Source organism: Lotus japonicus, chromosome 4 (genome assembly GCF_012489685.1).
Source record: "Lotus japonicus ecotype B-129 chromosome 4, LjGifu_v1.2".
Lineage (NCBI taxonomy): Eukaryota > Viridiplantae > Streptophyta > Magnoliopsida > Fabales > Fabaceae > Lotus > Lotus japonicus.
Window position 1 is genome coordinate 19,506,882 of NC_080044.1, and position 14,275 is coordinate 19,521,156.

A 14,275-nucleotide genomic window follows, 5' to 3' on the forward strand; every position below is an offset into this window, starting at 1 on the left:
ATTTTTGGTAAACAAATATCCTCTTAGTTCGACTAAAGGAAGTTTAGATTCGGGGTCCTTTTGAGAAAACGCTTTGCCAAAGTGTAGTGTGTGAACGAGTGTATTCTCGACAACAATAAACAACTCAAACGAAACTGGACTTTATTGAATATGAGTCGATTACAAAACAGTCAAGCAAACTAAAATAGCATGAAAGCAAATTTCGACAAAACAAGCTACACACAAGAACTGGAAATCAACAAACTGAAATGCAGGGAAACTAAAGCGTTGGTTCTGCAACATACTCCTCCATCATCACGTTCTGCTCTCGAAGTCTCATTGATGCGGACGCTTAGAGCTTTTGGTGAATTTTCAGAGTTTTTAGTTGGGAACCTCTTCTTCTGCTGCTGCTTCCTCTATTTATATTGTTCTTTCTGCCCATGTTCTTGGCGGTTTTCCTTGGATGCACGATGGCTTCGTGGGTTTTGAATTTTGGCGCCATACCCCACGTTTAGCCGATGGTCTTCGCGCACGTGACTCTATTGCCACGTGGATGGTTCTGAGTCGTGGGCAACCGTTGCTATTCGTGGCATCGTGGGTGTACGCACGTGCTTGTAGTTGCTTGTTATTCGGTAACTGCCTCTTCCATTAAGATGATCGAGATTTCTTCATCTTCTGAGTGTGTCGAGTTATGGCTTTTACTAACTTGTCTTTGAGGGACATCGTGTGCTGAGTTGCCGGCTTCGCCCAACCCTTTCTGTCGAGAAACCACTTTTGCACCATGGTGTCGAGAATTGTAGTACTTGTAATTTTGGCTTAACAATTGCCCCCCAAAAATGTTGGTTGTCGACTGCTTTAGCTCAAAGACACCAAGCATTTTTTTTTTATATCGCAGCCGTTCGATTCCAACGATTCAAATGCTTTGTGCTCTCGACCATTCGATCTTTTTTAGTGGATGCTTCAGCCATCTTTCATCAAGTCAAGGACGTTGGTCAAGCTGTCAGCTTTAAGGAAGCAAAAGTCTCTGCTGGTAAAGCTCAAGTTGCAGCAATGAAAGAGGACTTCAAGAAGTTCACTGCTAGGAAGGTTTTGATCGCAGATGAAATCTCTGAAGTCGACATCAAACTTGAAGAGCTGCATCGAGAGATTACCAAACTGGAGAAAAAGCGAGCTGATTTGGTCGAGGAAGGCCCTGCTGTGAAGGATCAGTTGGATGTGCTTACTAAAGACTCCAAGGCTCTGATCATCTCGACAAAAGAGGTTATCAAGGAATTGGAGATTGATCAGGCTGTGAAGAAGGGTCTCGATGCCAAGATTGCCACCTTTGCTGATTGTTTGAACTCTTTTAAAACCCTGCTGTAGGACTCTTTTTTTTTATTAATATGTAATGATGGCACTATTCTAACCATGGCTATGCCAATTGCGTGTAATATTTCGACAATGGTTTTGGCACTTAAGCCATATAATTTGACGTTTAATTTGCCAAGTCTTTTCAGTTTCCACTACGCATTTATTTTGACGGCTATTCATTTACTGTTGCATCGTTCAAACTTCCTTGCACCCCCTCACATAGTCGTCGCTTTGTTTCTGGGGAATGAACCAATTTATTGCAATCTTATACCACGTTTTCTTGATTCAATGCAAGTCTTTGTTCATTAAAAGCCAAAGCTATTCATGATGGTGGTGGTAATCTGCATGGCCTATAACCATAAGATGAAGAGTTGGCAACTGATTGCCATTAATTAATGCATTCCTTGGTTGTTACCCTATAAATAAAGCGTTTTTGGTTACTTCTTTTCAGTAACTTCTCCAAACTCTCCCTTGTTTCTTTTCCAGAACTCTTTTCCTGCTTTCATAAATCCCTTCAGCCATGGCTAGCCGTCGTGTTCTCAACCAGATCCGGAACTTGGCTTTTGACCAAGACTTATTCTGGGAGTTGCACTCTTTCCTTCCTTTGGCTGAAGAGCTTACGGGGCTCATTAACCAACTTCTTTCGAGGAATATTATTGCCTCGGTAAGAATTCCTCTTCAGGAGTTCTTGAGCCTCCTGCATGAAGCTGTACCTCTATATGAAGAACACCGGGAGCTTACTGCTCGAGTGTTCTTTGCTGAACACCAGATTGACGAGAAGATGGAGGAATTTGAAGAGTTGAAGGCTGCTCTTAGCCAGGCGGACCCCGAGGGGAGTGTGGGAGCTCTGAAAACCTTGGTGGACAAGCTTTCTTCTACTGCCCGTGAAGAGCTGGATATTCGACAGGAGAAATCGCGACTGGAATCCCAACAAGAGGATGTCTTGAGGCGCATAGAGCCTCTTAGGGCCAGATACAATAGTTGTAGGGCCAACCCTCCCTTTTAAAACTCCTTTGCCATAGTTGTAATGCTTTATTCTACTCAATAAAACATTCGCGTTTGGCAATTTATTTTCTTTTACTTCCTTATTCGATGTTTATCTCATGCAATGTTGGCTTATACGTTTTTAAATATTTGCCATTTATCGTCATTTGTCGATTACCTCCTAATTCCTTAATCGAATAAGCGTTGTTTAAAAGTACTTTCTCGACTGTAAAAGGGCCTTCCCAGTTTGGGGCCCACTTTCCATAACGTTTATCTTTTTTATCAATTGGTAAGACGACCTTCCATACGTAATCACCAAGCATAAAAGACTTAGCTCTAACCTTTTTGTTATAAGCTTTAGCAATGCGATCTTTTTGCCTGGTTAAGGTATCCAACACCAATAGTCTTTCTTCGTCGAGATTGACTAATTCGTCAAGCATCATACTCCAATAATCTTCACTTGGAATTTCCTCTTGCCTTTGAATTCTGCACGATTGTAAATATACTTCTGCTGGTAATACCGCTTCATGACCATATGCTAGTCGAAAAGGCGTTGCTCCGGTAGATTCCTTAGGTGAATTCCTGTAAGCCCAAAGCACTTGGCCTAACGTTTGATGCCAGTTTTTAGGTTTTCGACCAACATGTTTTTTAATCAAGGAGATCAACGTTTTGTTGGCCGCTTCGACTTGACCATTCGCTTGAGCATAATAGGGGGTCGAGGTTAGGAGTTTTATACCCCAAGATTCTGCGAATGATGCTACCTTTTGGCCTACAAACACTGTGCCTTGGTCTGTAGTAAGTGACTCAGGTAGCCCAAAGCGGTACACTATGTGATTCTGAATGAACTCGATCACCGTGTCCTGGGTCACATTTTGTAGAGGAATTGCCTCTACCCACTTGGTAAAGTAATCTATAGCCACTATGATGTACTTATGCTGCCTAGAAGAACATGGGTTAATTTCGCCAATTAGGTCTAAAGCCCAACCCCTGAATGGCCAAGGCTTAATGATCGAGTGTAATTCACTTGCTGGCACATGTTGTATCCCCGCGTGTCTCTGACAATCTTGGCACCTCTTGGCATACTCCATACAATCTTTCATAATAGTAGGCCAATACATCCCTTGTCGAAATAGGATCCATTTCATCTTGATTCCTGCCTGGTGGGCACCACATAGCCCGTCGTGAACGGCCGAGATCGCTATGAACGCGTCGTCTTCACTTAAACACTTCAGTAGTGTTCCGTCGACGTTTTTCTTGAATAGTTCGTTTCCCATGATGACATAGCTCATTGCCCTGTATTTTGTCTTTCTATCTGTAGTACCCACAGGATTTTGCAAGTAATCGACAATTGGCTTTCTCCAATCATTAGGTGCCATATTGTCAATGACCAGGATGTCGAGGTTAGAGGGGTTTAGTTTTTCTTTGACCTCGATAAGCTCTTTTAACCTACATTTATCAACCATATATCCTGACGCGATTTGTGCCAATTCATTGGCTTCTTGATTGTCCACTCTGGAAACGTGACCTAGCCTAGCTTCGTCGAATTTGGCCAACAAATTGCTAGCTTTCGTGTAATACCTAGCTAGATTTTCACTAATGCACTTGTATTCCTTGGTAAGTTGCTTTATTACCAACTCAGAGTCCCCTTTTACGACGACATTCTTTGCCCCAAGGGCTATCAGGATCTCGAGGCCTGATGTTAATGCCTCGTACTCAGCCTCATTGTTTGAGCAGTTACTCTTAATCCTAAACTTGAATTTCGTGGGGATGCCCCTTGGGGATACTATGAACATCCCGATCCCAGTACCATTCTTATGGCTAGAACCGTCGAAAAATAGCTTCCAAGGTTGGATGCCTACGTAAGTTATGATTTCTTGAGGCAAAGTATGGTCTGCCAGGAAGTCAGCAATTGCTTGTCCCTTAACTGCCTTTAGTGGGGCATAAGTTAGTGAATACTCGGTTAGGGCTAAAGCCCATTTACCAATTCGACTATGCAAGATAGGTTTGGATAACATGTGCTTTATTATATCATAATGAGAAAAAACCATTACATCGATTGGCTTTATATAATATTTCAGCTTTACGCAAGAGAAGTACAAGCATAAACACAATTTTTCGATCATGGTGTATCGAGTTTCTGCATCATTTAACACCCTGCTTAAGTAAAATATGGCTCTTTCTTTGCTATCTTCATCTTCTTGAGCCAACATGCTTCCGATGGTTCCATCCGTGGCAGAGATGTACAGCTTCATTGGCTTTCCTCTTATAGGTGGTGCCATTATAGGTGGGCTAGACAAGTACGCTTTGAGTTCATCGAACGCTTTTTGATGCTCTGCTTCCCAGCGGAACGCATCTTCCTTTTTAAGTCGAAGAAGTGGGGAAAATGACTTGGTCTTCTCACTGAGGTTAGCAATGAATCTCCTTAGGAAGTTAATCTTTCCCAATAGTGATTGCAGTTGTTTCTTGCTGGTTGGTGGACTAGTGTCGAGAATGGCTTTAGCTTTGTTCTTGTTGATCTCGATGCCCTTTTTATGCACCACAAAACCCAAAAAATCACCTGCAATAACACCAAAGGCACATTTAAGGGGATTTATCTTCAAGCCATATTTTCTCATCCTCTCAAAGGATTTCCTTAGATGCAACAAATGGTCATCCCTTGATGGGGATTTCACCACAATGTCATCAATATAAACCTGCATGAAGGTTTCTATAAAATCATGAAAAATGGTATTCATTACCCTTTGGTAGGTCGCGCCAGCGTTTTTCAACCCAAATGACATGACCACCCACTCGTATGTCCCCAAGGCACCAGGACATCGAAAAGCTGTTTTCGACACGTCCTCTTCTGCTATGAAGATTTGGTTGTAGCCTGAGTAACCATCCAACAAGCTTAAGTATTCGTGACCAGCAGCTGAATCCACCATCATCTCAGCAATAGGCATGTGATACTCGTCTTTTGGAGTGGCAGCGTTAAGATCTCGGAAATCTATGTAAACTCTCATCTTTCCATTCTTCTTGATTACTGGAACCACGTTGGCTAACCAGTCCACATATCGAGCTGTTCTGATAAATTTACACCTGAGGAGTCTTTCGATTTCTTCCTTGATTTTCACCAACACATCTGGATGGAACCTCCTGGGCAATTGCTTGACTGGTTTCTTGTCTTCTTTGATGGGTAACTTCAATTCCACCACTTCTCGAATGAGGCCAGGCATTTCATCGTAATCCCAAGCGAAACAGTCTTTGAATTCCTTGAGTAATTTCACCATCCTGTCTTTTAGCTCCGGGTCAATGAGAGCACTGATGTACGTTGGCCTCTTTTCTAAGCCATCACCCAGGTCCACTTCTTCTAAAGGGTCTTGCGCTTCCATTTTCTTGGAAACATCGACCACTGGCTTCTCGAAGCCCAATGGGCCGTCATCATAGATGCAATCTAGCCTCAGATTGCAAAGGTCCTCGAATCCGCATTCCTCGGCACTCTGCTCGTTTTCTTCTATGCACGTGTCATCCTTATTTGTTGTTGCCTCCTCCCGGGGTGTCAATTCGACGGGCAGGATTGAGACACTAGCTTCATCTATAGCCATTTCTTTGGCCATCCTCTCGGCCTCCAAGGCCGTTCTTATTTTGTTTTCGGCTGCGTAAGCCGAAATTCGAGCCATGCTCGAATTAATCATCTTTATCATTGGCTTGCCACCCAACAGTGGCATCTTTCTCTTCATCACTGTGCCATCCACTCATGGCATCAGGTTTGCATGCTTCATTGAGGTTTAGGCCCCGGATGGGATCCAACGTTACTGAGTACTCTGAGTAGGGGTTGAAGTATTGGCTAGCCACTGTGTCTAAAGGAGCAATTGTGGCTAAACTCTTCTCGAAATTCTTCTTACAACCGTAGCTTGTTTCTGCTAAATAGTAGCTTTGATCTGCTTGTACATTTTCGACAACTCCATCAGCTTTCCAAATGGATATACGTTGGTGTAAGGTCGAAGGCACTGCCCCCACGCCATGAATCCATTCTCTTCCCAGCAGCAAATTGTAATTGGCCTTTGAAGGGACCACAATGAACAATGTGGAACGGGCTACTGTTCCTACGGTTATGTTCAACATAATTGCCCCTAGGGAAGAACCTGTCTTTCCTTCATAATCAGAAAGCACCATGTCATGTGAGATTAGATCCGCTTCAGTTTTACCTAACTTCTTGAGCATAAATCCGGGCATGAGGTTGATTGCAGCTCCCCCGTCGACAAGGACTTTGTTAACACCCTTCTCCTCGACTCTGGCCCAAACAAATAGAGGTTTCAAATGGCTCTTCATTTGCTCGGTTGGCCTTTGGAAGATAGCTCTTTCATCTTCGACAGATCCTCTCTGCATCACATAATAACACAAAGGATTGTCATCTGGTTCGTCGTCGACATAGTAGTCTTCCTCGCTTTCAGTGACCTCTGAGATTCTATCGAATTCTGCAGGTACGATGGACACGATGCAGATGATGTTAAGCTCTTCTCCATCACTGTCGTCGAAATCTTCGAGCATGTCTTCATCCTCATCTTCGACAACATCCTTCCCTTTTTCCTTAGCTGGATTTGGTGGTACGGTTGTTCCTTGTTTGATGGCGTGGTCCAGCTGGTTGATAATCGACGCCACACTAGGTTCATTGCAAGAGTTGTCTTCTGGCTTTATGTCCCATAGTGAACGGAACTTGCCACCTCTTTCCCTCTCAGCTTTCCTTTCCCTCAAAAAACGCCTGAACTGAGTCCTGGTCATTTGTTCAGGAGCATAGTAGTTCCCAGAGCCATAGGAGTAGCTTCGTGACACACGGGAATTGTTGATGTAAGAGGATCCCTGGCCTAAGTCGATTTTCTGCCACTTAGGGTATGGTTTTGGCCTTGGAGGCGCTGGCCCGAACCATTGGTTTCTTGGCAATCCAGCATTGGGGAGGTAAGTTTTGTCTTTATTGCTTGCTTTCTGGCCTTTATGGCCATCGAGTTCCTGGTCTCTCTCGACCCACTCCTCGTGAGGGTACTTCAGTCTCCTGGATACAGGAGCCTTCCTCTGATAATGCCTTTTCATTTCTGAATCTTGATAGGCCTTGGCTGCGGATTTGTCGAAAACAGCGCTGCATCGAGGGCACAGCATAACTTCTTTCTCGCCATTTTTGCTGCGGGATAGAAACTCGACAAGGGTTTCTCCAGCCTTGGGGTAAACCTCTTCCAAGTTCACTTCTTTCTCAACCTCTGGTTCTTCGACAGCTATGTTTTCTTCTCTTACTTCTCCCAGCGTCAAACCCAGACTCAGCTTTTCGGAAATGTCGACCATGCCAATGTAGAAAGGCTCTACATAGTTGGCCTCAGCTATCTGCAGTGGATCAGAGTCGATCTTCATTTGACCTTTGGCTTTTTCATCATACTTGAGTCTTCCTGAGTCCAATGCTCCCTGCACAAGGTCCCTGAAACGAACACATTGTGAGGTCCAATGACCAAAAAAGTTGTGATATTTGCAATATTTCTTCCCTTTCCTTTGTTCAGGAGAAGGAAGTTTTTGGTCTTTAGGGACCACAAGCAAACCATCAGACACAAGTATATCATAGATTGCATCGCATTTGGCCACATCAAAAGTATAAGTTTTCACAGCAGGAATCGTGTTCTTGGGGTTTTCCTCCCCATGTTTGTTTTCACGTGGTTTCAGTGCTTTACAAACATAAGGATCCCCTGGCTGAAGTTCAGCCAGATTGACGTCATTCAAATCGACGTCCGCCGGGACTTCTCGATAGACACATGGACTCTGACCTACTGAATCCGCATCTATGTACGCTACCTTCTCCTTCTTTGGCCACTTAGTAGTCTTGGCCCTTTCCTCTGACTTTTCGGCCTTTAGCAATTCGATGTGCCTCACTCTATCTGCGAGTAAAGACATATCTCGAATATACTGAGTGTCGATTTTCTTTCTAATGGAATATTCTAGACCACCAGCGGCTAAGACAACTAGCTCGTGTTCAGGGACATGGGTGAAACATCGGGATTTAAGCATCCTAAACCTGTTTAGGTAATCATCAATAGACTCTGCTGGCTTTCTTTTAACACTAGCCAGATCCTTCAAACTTACTTTGCACTCTCCCCTAAAGAACTGTTCATGGAAAATTCTTTCCAACTGAGCCCATGTATGGACTGACCTAGGAGCGAGGGTGGTGAACCAGGTAAATGCATTTTTGGTTAAAGAACTCGGGAAGTACTTCATTTTTAAATTTTCATTGATGGCTAAGTCTCCTGCTTCGATTTGGTACCTGGCTATATGTTCTACCGTGGACTCTCCTGAATCCCCCGAGAACTTAGTGAATTTGGGGACCTTCCAGCCTCGAGGAAGTTCTGATTCGAGAACCTCCTCTGTAAAGGCTGACACAAAATGGGGTCTATTCGCGAAACCCACGTTGAAACCATGTTGGTTCAACAATTTCTCCACCACAGCAGCAACATTTTGTTGCCCCCCAGCGTTCTGGTGTCGAATTCTTTCTAGCACACCATCAGCGTGTTCTTCCCTGTTTACCATATACACATTTTGCAATGGTGGCTGCACTGCCTCGTACAAAGGGTTTGCCCTCATCTCTTGGTGTTGCGGCGCCTGATAGCGCACCGGGGCAGGGACATGGTTAGGAAACGGGATTTGGTTAATCCCTGGTGCCGGTTGGATTTCGACTGGTGCCCCCAGGGCTGTCGCCAAACGATCCATCTGTCGTGCCAAATGCTGATTATTGGCATTATTATTTTGGAGCACAGGGTTGATTAGCTCACCTATCTGTCGAGATAGCATGTTAACCATTTCATGGTTACTATCATCTACTTGCTGCCTAATGGCTTGAAGTGAACCATTATTCATACCTGTAGATAAATAAATTTGTGAACTAGATCCAGGAATAGGGGGACTAACTCGACTTCCCAAGTTTAACATTGTTCCATTTGCCCCAAAAGGGGGTATGCTGAATGGGGGAACATTTTCAGGGAACGTCGAATACGTGCCTTGTATGCCTTGCATCATAGATGTAGGCATACCATAAGGCATGTCCCTCGTAATCGTTGGAACAATTTGTGCCTGTACTGATGTAGATACAGGCATTTCTGCAACTGCAGAAATTGCCACGTTCTGGGTTGGCATACTGGTGCCATGCCCCATTCCAGTAGAAACTTCTTCATTATTGTTACCGCTACTTCCCCCAGGGCTACTCTGATTACCCACGTTAGATCCTTGAGGAGAGGTTCTTCCTCGATTACTTGCCATACTCAAAGTCTTACCACTTCTCAGGTGCATATAAATCACAATCAAGACAAGTAGCAAATACCAAATAGCATGCAATAAACCCAAACACACAAAATGCTTCTGTAAAACTTAGTTTTCACAAAAACGGTCCCACTGGGCGTGCCAATTTGTTTACACAGATTTTTGGTAAACAAATATCCTCTTAGTTCGACTAAAGGAAGTTTAGATTCGGGGTCCTTTTGAGAAAACGCTTTGCCAAAGTGTAGTGTGTGAACGAGTGTATTCTCGACAACAATAAACAACTCAAACGAAACTGAACTTTATTGAATATGAGTCAATTACAAAACAGTCAAGCAAACTAAAATAGCATGAAAGCAAATTTCGACAAAACAAGCTACACACAAGAACTGGAAATCAACAAACTGAAATGCAGGGAAACTAAAGCGTTGGTTCTGCAACATACTCCTCCATCATCACGTTCTGCTCTCGAAGTCTCATTGATGCGGACGCTTAGAGCTTTTGGTGAATTTTCAGAGTTTTTAGTTGGGAACCTCTTCTTCTGCTGCTGCTTCCTCTATTTATATTGTTCTTTCTGCCCATGTTCTTGGCGGTTTTCCTTGGATGCACGATGGCTTCGTGGGTTTTGAATTTTGGCGCCATACCCCACGTTTAGCCGATGGTCTTCGCGCACGTGACTCTATTGCCACGTGGATGGTTCTGAGTCGTGGGCAACCGTTGCTATTCGTGGCATCGTGGGTGTACGCACGTGCTTGTAGTTGCTTGTTATTCGGTAACTGCCTCTTCCATTAAGATGATCGAGATTTCTTCATCTTCTGAGTGTGTCGAGTTATGGCTTTTACTAACTTGTCTTTGAGGGACATCGTGTGCTGAGTTGCCGGCTTCGCCCAACCCTTTCTGTCGAGAAACCACTTTTGCACCATGGTGTCGAGAATTGTAGTACTTGTAATTTTGGCTTAACAGGTTGTTAATTAGTTTAATTGTAGGTTATGCAACATTGTTGTCCCTGGTATTAAAATTGTTATCAGTACTTGCTTTGCAAATTTTCTATACATGTTTGAATTTTGAATATTTTTTTAGGAAAACTAAGATAAACAAGTAGGCACCTACATGCTACTGTAAAGTATAACATTCAAATCTGTAATGTTTTAAAAATATTTTTGGTTTATTTATGTTCGGGGTCCCTATACTATGGTCGGAAATCGGGATACGACCCTACATAAAATTTTCGTTGGTTGTCATCCTTTAACTTAGTAAATCGGTTGGGTCTCATCCCTTTACCAGTTGGGGTGCTCACATGACATTTGTAAATGTTGACATGTCATTTAATATATTTTTTCCACGTACCAAAATTAAATACATTTTCTAATTTCTTTTCCCCTACTTCTCCGCTTCCTCGATGAGATCGAATCCCAATTTCCCCCTTTTCCATTTCTAGGTTCTTGTGAAGCTTGGTAGAGGAGGACGACGAGTAAGGCGAAGACTTGTTCGACGACACATACGGGAGGCGACGCAGAGGAGGTGGTGCACGACGACCCAGAGCAATGAAGTACGATTCTTCTTCTTCCAAATCTTGCAGCTTGTAAGGACTAGATTTCTCATTATTTAATAACTATATATATAACTATATATAGTTATTAAATAATGAGAAATCTAGTCCTTACAAAGTGGTATCAGAGCAGGTCGATCTAGATAATATAGTCTAACATCCTTAGGTGTGCGGGGGGTTCAAAACAATTCTAAAATACTAGAATGATTGGAATAGGATGCCTAATGTTGTGAATGCAGGATAAGAAGGGCTAGAAGACAAGATCAAGCCATAGCTAATGCCCTTCAGCGCTTGGCGAATATTTTGGAAAGAAATGAAAATCAAGCTAATGGCCAAGCTCAACCTCAAGTACAAGTTGCTGAGGAAGGAGAGTATCAGTGGTTGAATAAATTTTTAAAGCGGAACCTTTCTCAATTTAAGGGAGGATACAATCCTGATGGGGCTCATTTGTGGATAAAAGAATTAGAAAGAATTTTTGGAGCTCTTCAGTGCTCAGAGAATCAATAAGTCGCTTTTTCGACTTACTTACTAATAGAGGAAGCTGAGAATTGGTGGGCCCATGTGAAACAGAGATTGGAAAATGAAGGTAGGGAAATCAATTGGTTTGTCTTCAAGGAAATCTTCCTTGAGAAATATCTTCCTGAGGATGTAAGAAACAAGAAGGAGATGGAGTTCTTGGAACTTAAACAAGGAAACATGTCAGTAGGAGAGTACGCGGGTAAGTTCGAGGAACCAGCTCTTTTCTACCCTCCTTATCAGGTGGCCGGGAACGAACGATCCAAATGTGTAAAATTTGAGAATGGTCTACGACCAGAAATTAAAGAAGCTATAGGTTACCAACGAGTTAGAGATTTCTCAACCCTAGTAGACATGTGTAAAATTTTTGAAGATGATCACAAGTCATTGTTAGCTCAATCTAGAAGCTTTGGTCCCCAAAGACACGTAAGACGAGCACCAGATAGAAGAAACCCATATCAAGCTCCATCAAAGTATGCGGGATCCCCATCTTCAGTTGGGAGGCCTAATTTTTCGAAGGACAATAATGGTTCACGTCAAACGAATCCGGTGGTTATCAAGTGCTTTAAATGTGGAGGACCACTTAGTAAGGGATTGTCCTAACCAAGGGCCGGTTTGTTATAGCTGTAACCAGCCAGGACATTACAATTGGGAATGTCCCAACCGGAGAGGAGCAAATGGCAACAATCAAGGAGGAAACTTTAATCGCAACACTACCGCCAATCACGGAGGCAACAACAATCGAAACAATGCAGGTCACGGGAACAACAACAATCACAAGAACAGCAGCAACAACAACAACAACAACAACAACGGTAAACACGACAACAATAACAACAACCACAACAACAACAACAATGAGAACAATCATCGACAAGTAGGGAGGCCACAAACAAGAGGACGAGTATTCACCATGAGCGGTACTGAGGTCGCCCAAGCTGACGATCTGATTCAGGGTAAATGCTTTATAAGCGGTATTCTTTTAAATGTGTTGTATGATTCGGGTGCTACTCACTCATTTATCTCAACGGATTGCGTGAGACAATTGAATGTACCTGTTACACCCTTAATTTATGACTTAGTCGTTTCCTTACCTACTAACATTTCTATAAGTACCTCATTACCTCATTTGTATAATTTTTTTACCCTTAACTCAATCGGATATAATCCTAGGAATGGATTAGTTGTTTGCTAATCATGTCCACCTGAATTGTCATGAGAAAACCTTATCCTTCGGATATGACACTGCCTATGAGCCTATGATTTCGAGATTTATCTCTGCCAGTCAAGTTCATGCTTCATTGAAAGAAGGAGCTCAATTTTATGTGATGTTATCTTCTATGGAAGGAGAAAATAATCCCAGCCTAGGAAACCTGCCGATAGTTAGAGAATTTCCAGAAGTTTTCCCATACGATATACCTGGTCTTCCTCCCGAAAGGGAAATTGAATTTTCTATAGATCTAATCCCAGGAACCGGACCCATTAATAAGGATCCTTATAGGATGTCACGTTTGAAATTAGTAGAATTACAGAAACAGTTAGAGGAACTGATTGAGAAACAATTTATTAGGCCTAGTGTATCTCCATGGGGAGCTCCAGTTTTGTTGGTAGAGAAGAAGGACGGCAGTATGAGGTTATGTGTAGACTATCGCCAGTTAAATAAGGTAACCATAAAAAATAAATATCCACTCCCTAGGATTGATGATCTTATAGATCAAGTGAGGGGAGCTGCTGTATTCTCCAAAATAGATTTAAGGTTAGGATATCACCAGATAAGAGTTAAACCTGAGGATATTCCTAAAACTGCTTTTAGGACACGATATGGACATTATGAGTACTTAGTAATGCCTTTTGGAGTAACCAATGCTCATGCTGTATTTATGGATTACATGAATAGAATTTTTAGATCTTACCTAGATAAATTCGTAATTGTTTTTACTGATGATATTCTTATCTACTCCAAAACGAGAGAGGAGCATGAGATTCATCTTAGAATAGTACTACAAATATTAAAAGAAAAACAATTATATGCTAAGTTGTCTAAGTGTGAATTTTGGTTAGAACAAGTAAAATTTTTAGGCCATGTGATTACTAAGTAAGGAATTTCTGTAGACCCATTGAAGCAGTGTTAGCATGGGAAATGCCTAAATTAGTCACAAAAATTAGAAGTTTTCTAGGGTTAGCAGGATACTATAGGAAATCTATAGAAGGATTCTCGAGAATTGCCTCACCCTTGACCAAATTGACTCGCAAAGGGCAACCTTTTGTTTGGACTTGCAAATGTGAATCCAGTTTTCAGACCTTAAAAGAAAAACTCACCACTACCCCTGTATTAGTTATTCCTGATCCAAACAAAGATTTTGAAGTATATTGTCATGCTTCTAAACTAGGATTAGGATGTGTATTAATGCAACAAGGTAGGGTAGTAGCCTATGCTTCTCGACAGTTAAGACCACATGAGAAAATTATCCCACCCATGATATTGAATTAGCCGCAGTGATTTTTGGCTTAAAAATTTGGAGACATTATTTATATAGTGCTAGGTTTGAGGTGTATAGTGATCATAAGAGTCTAAAATATTTATTTGACCAGAAGGAATTGAACATGAGACAACAGAGATGGATGAAATTTTTA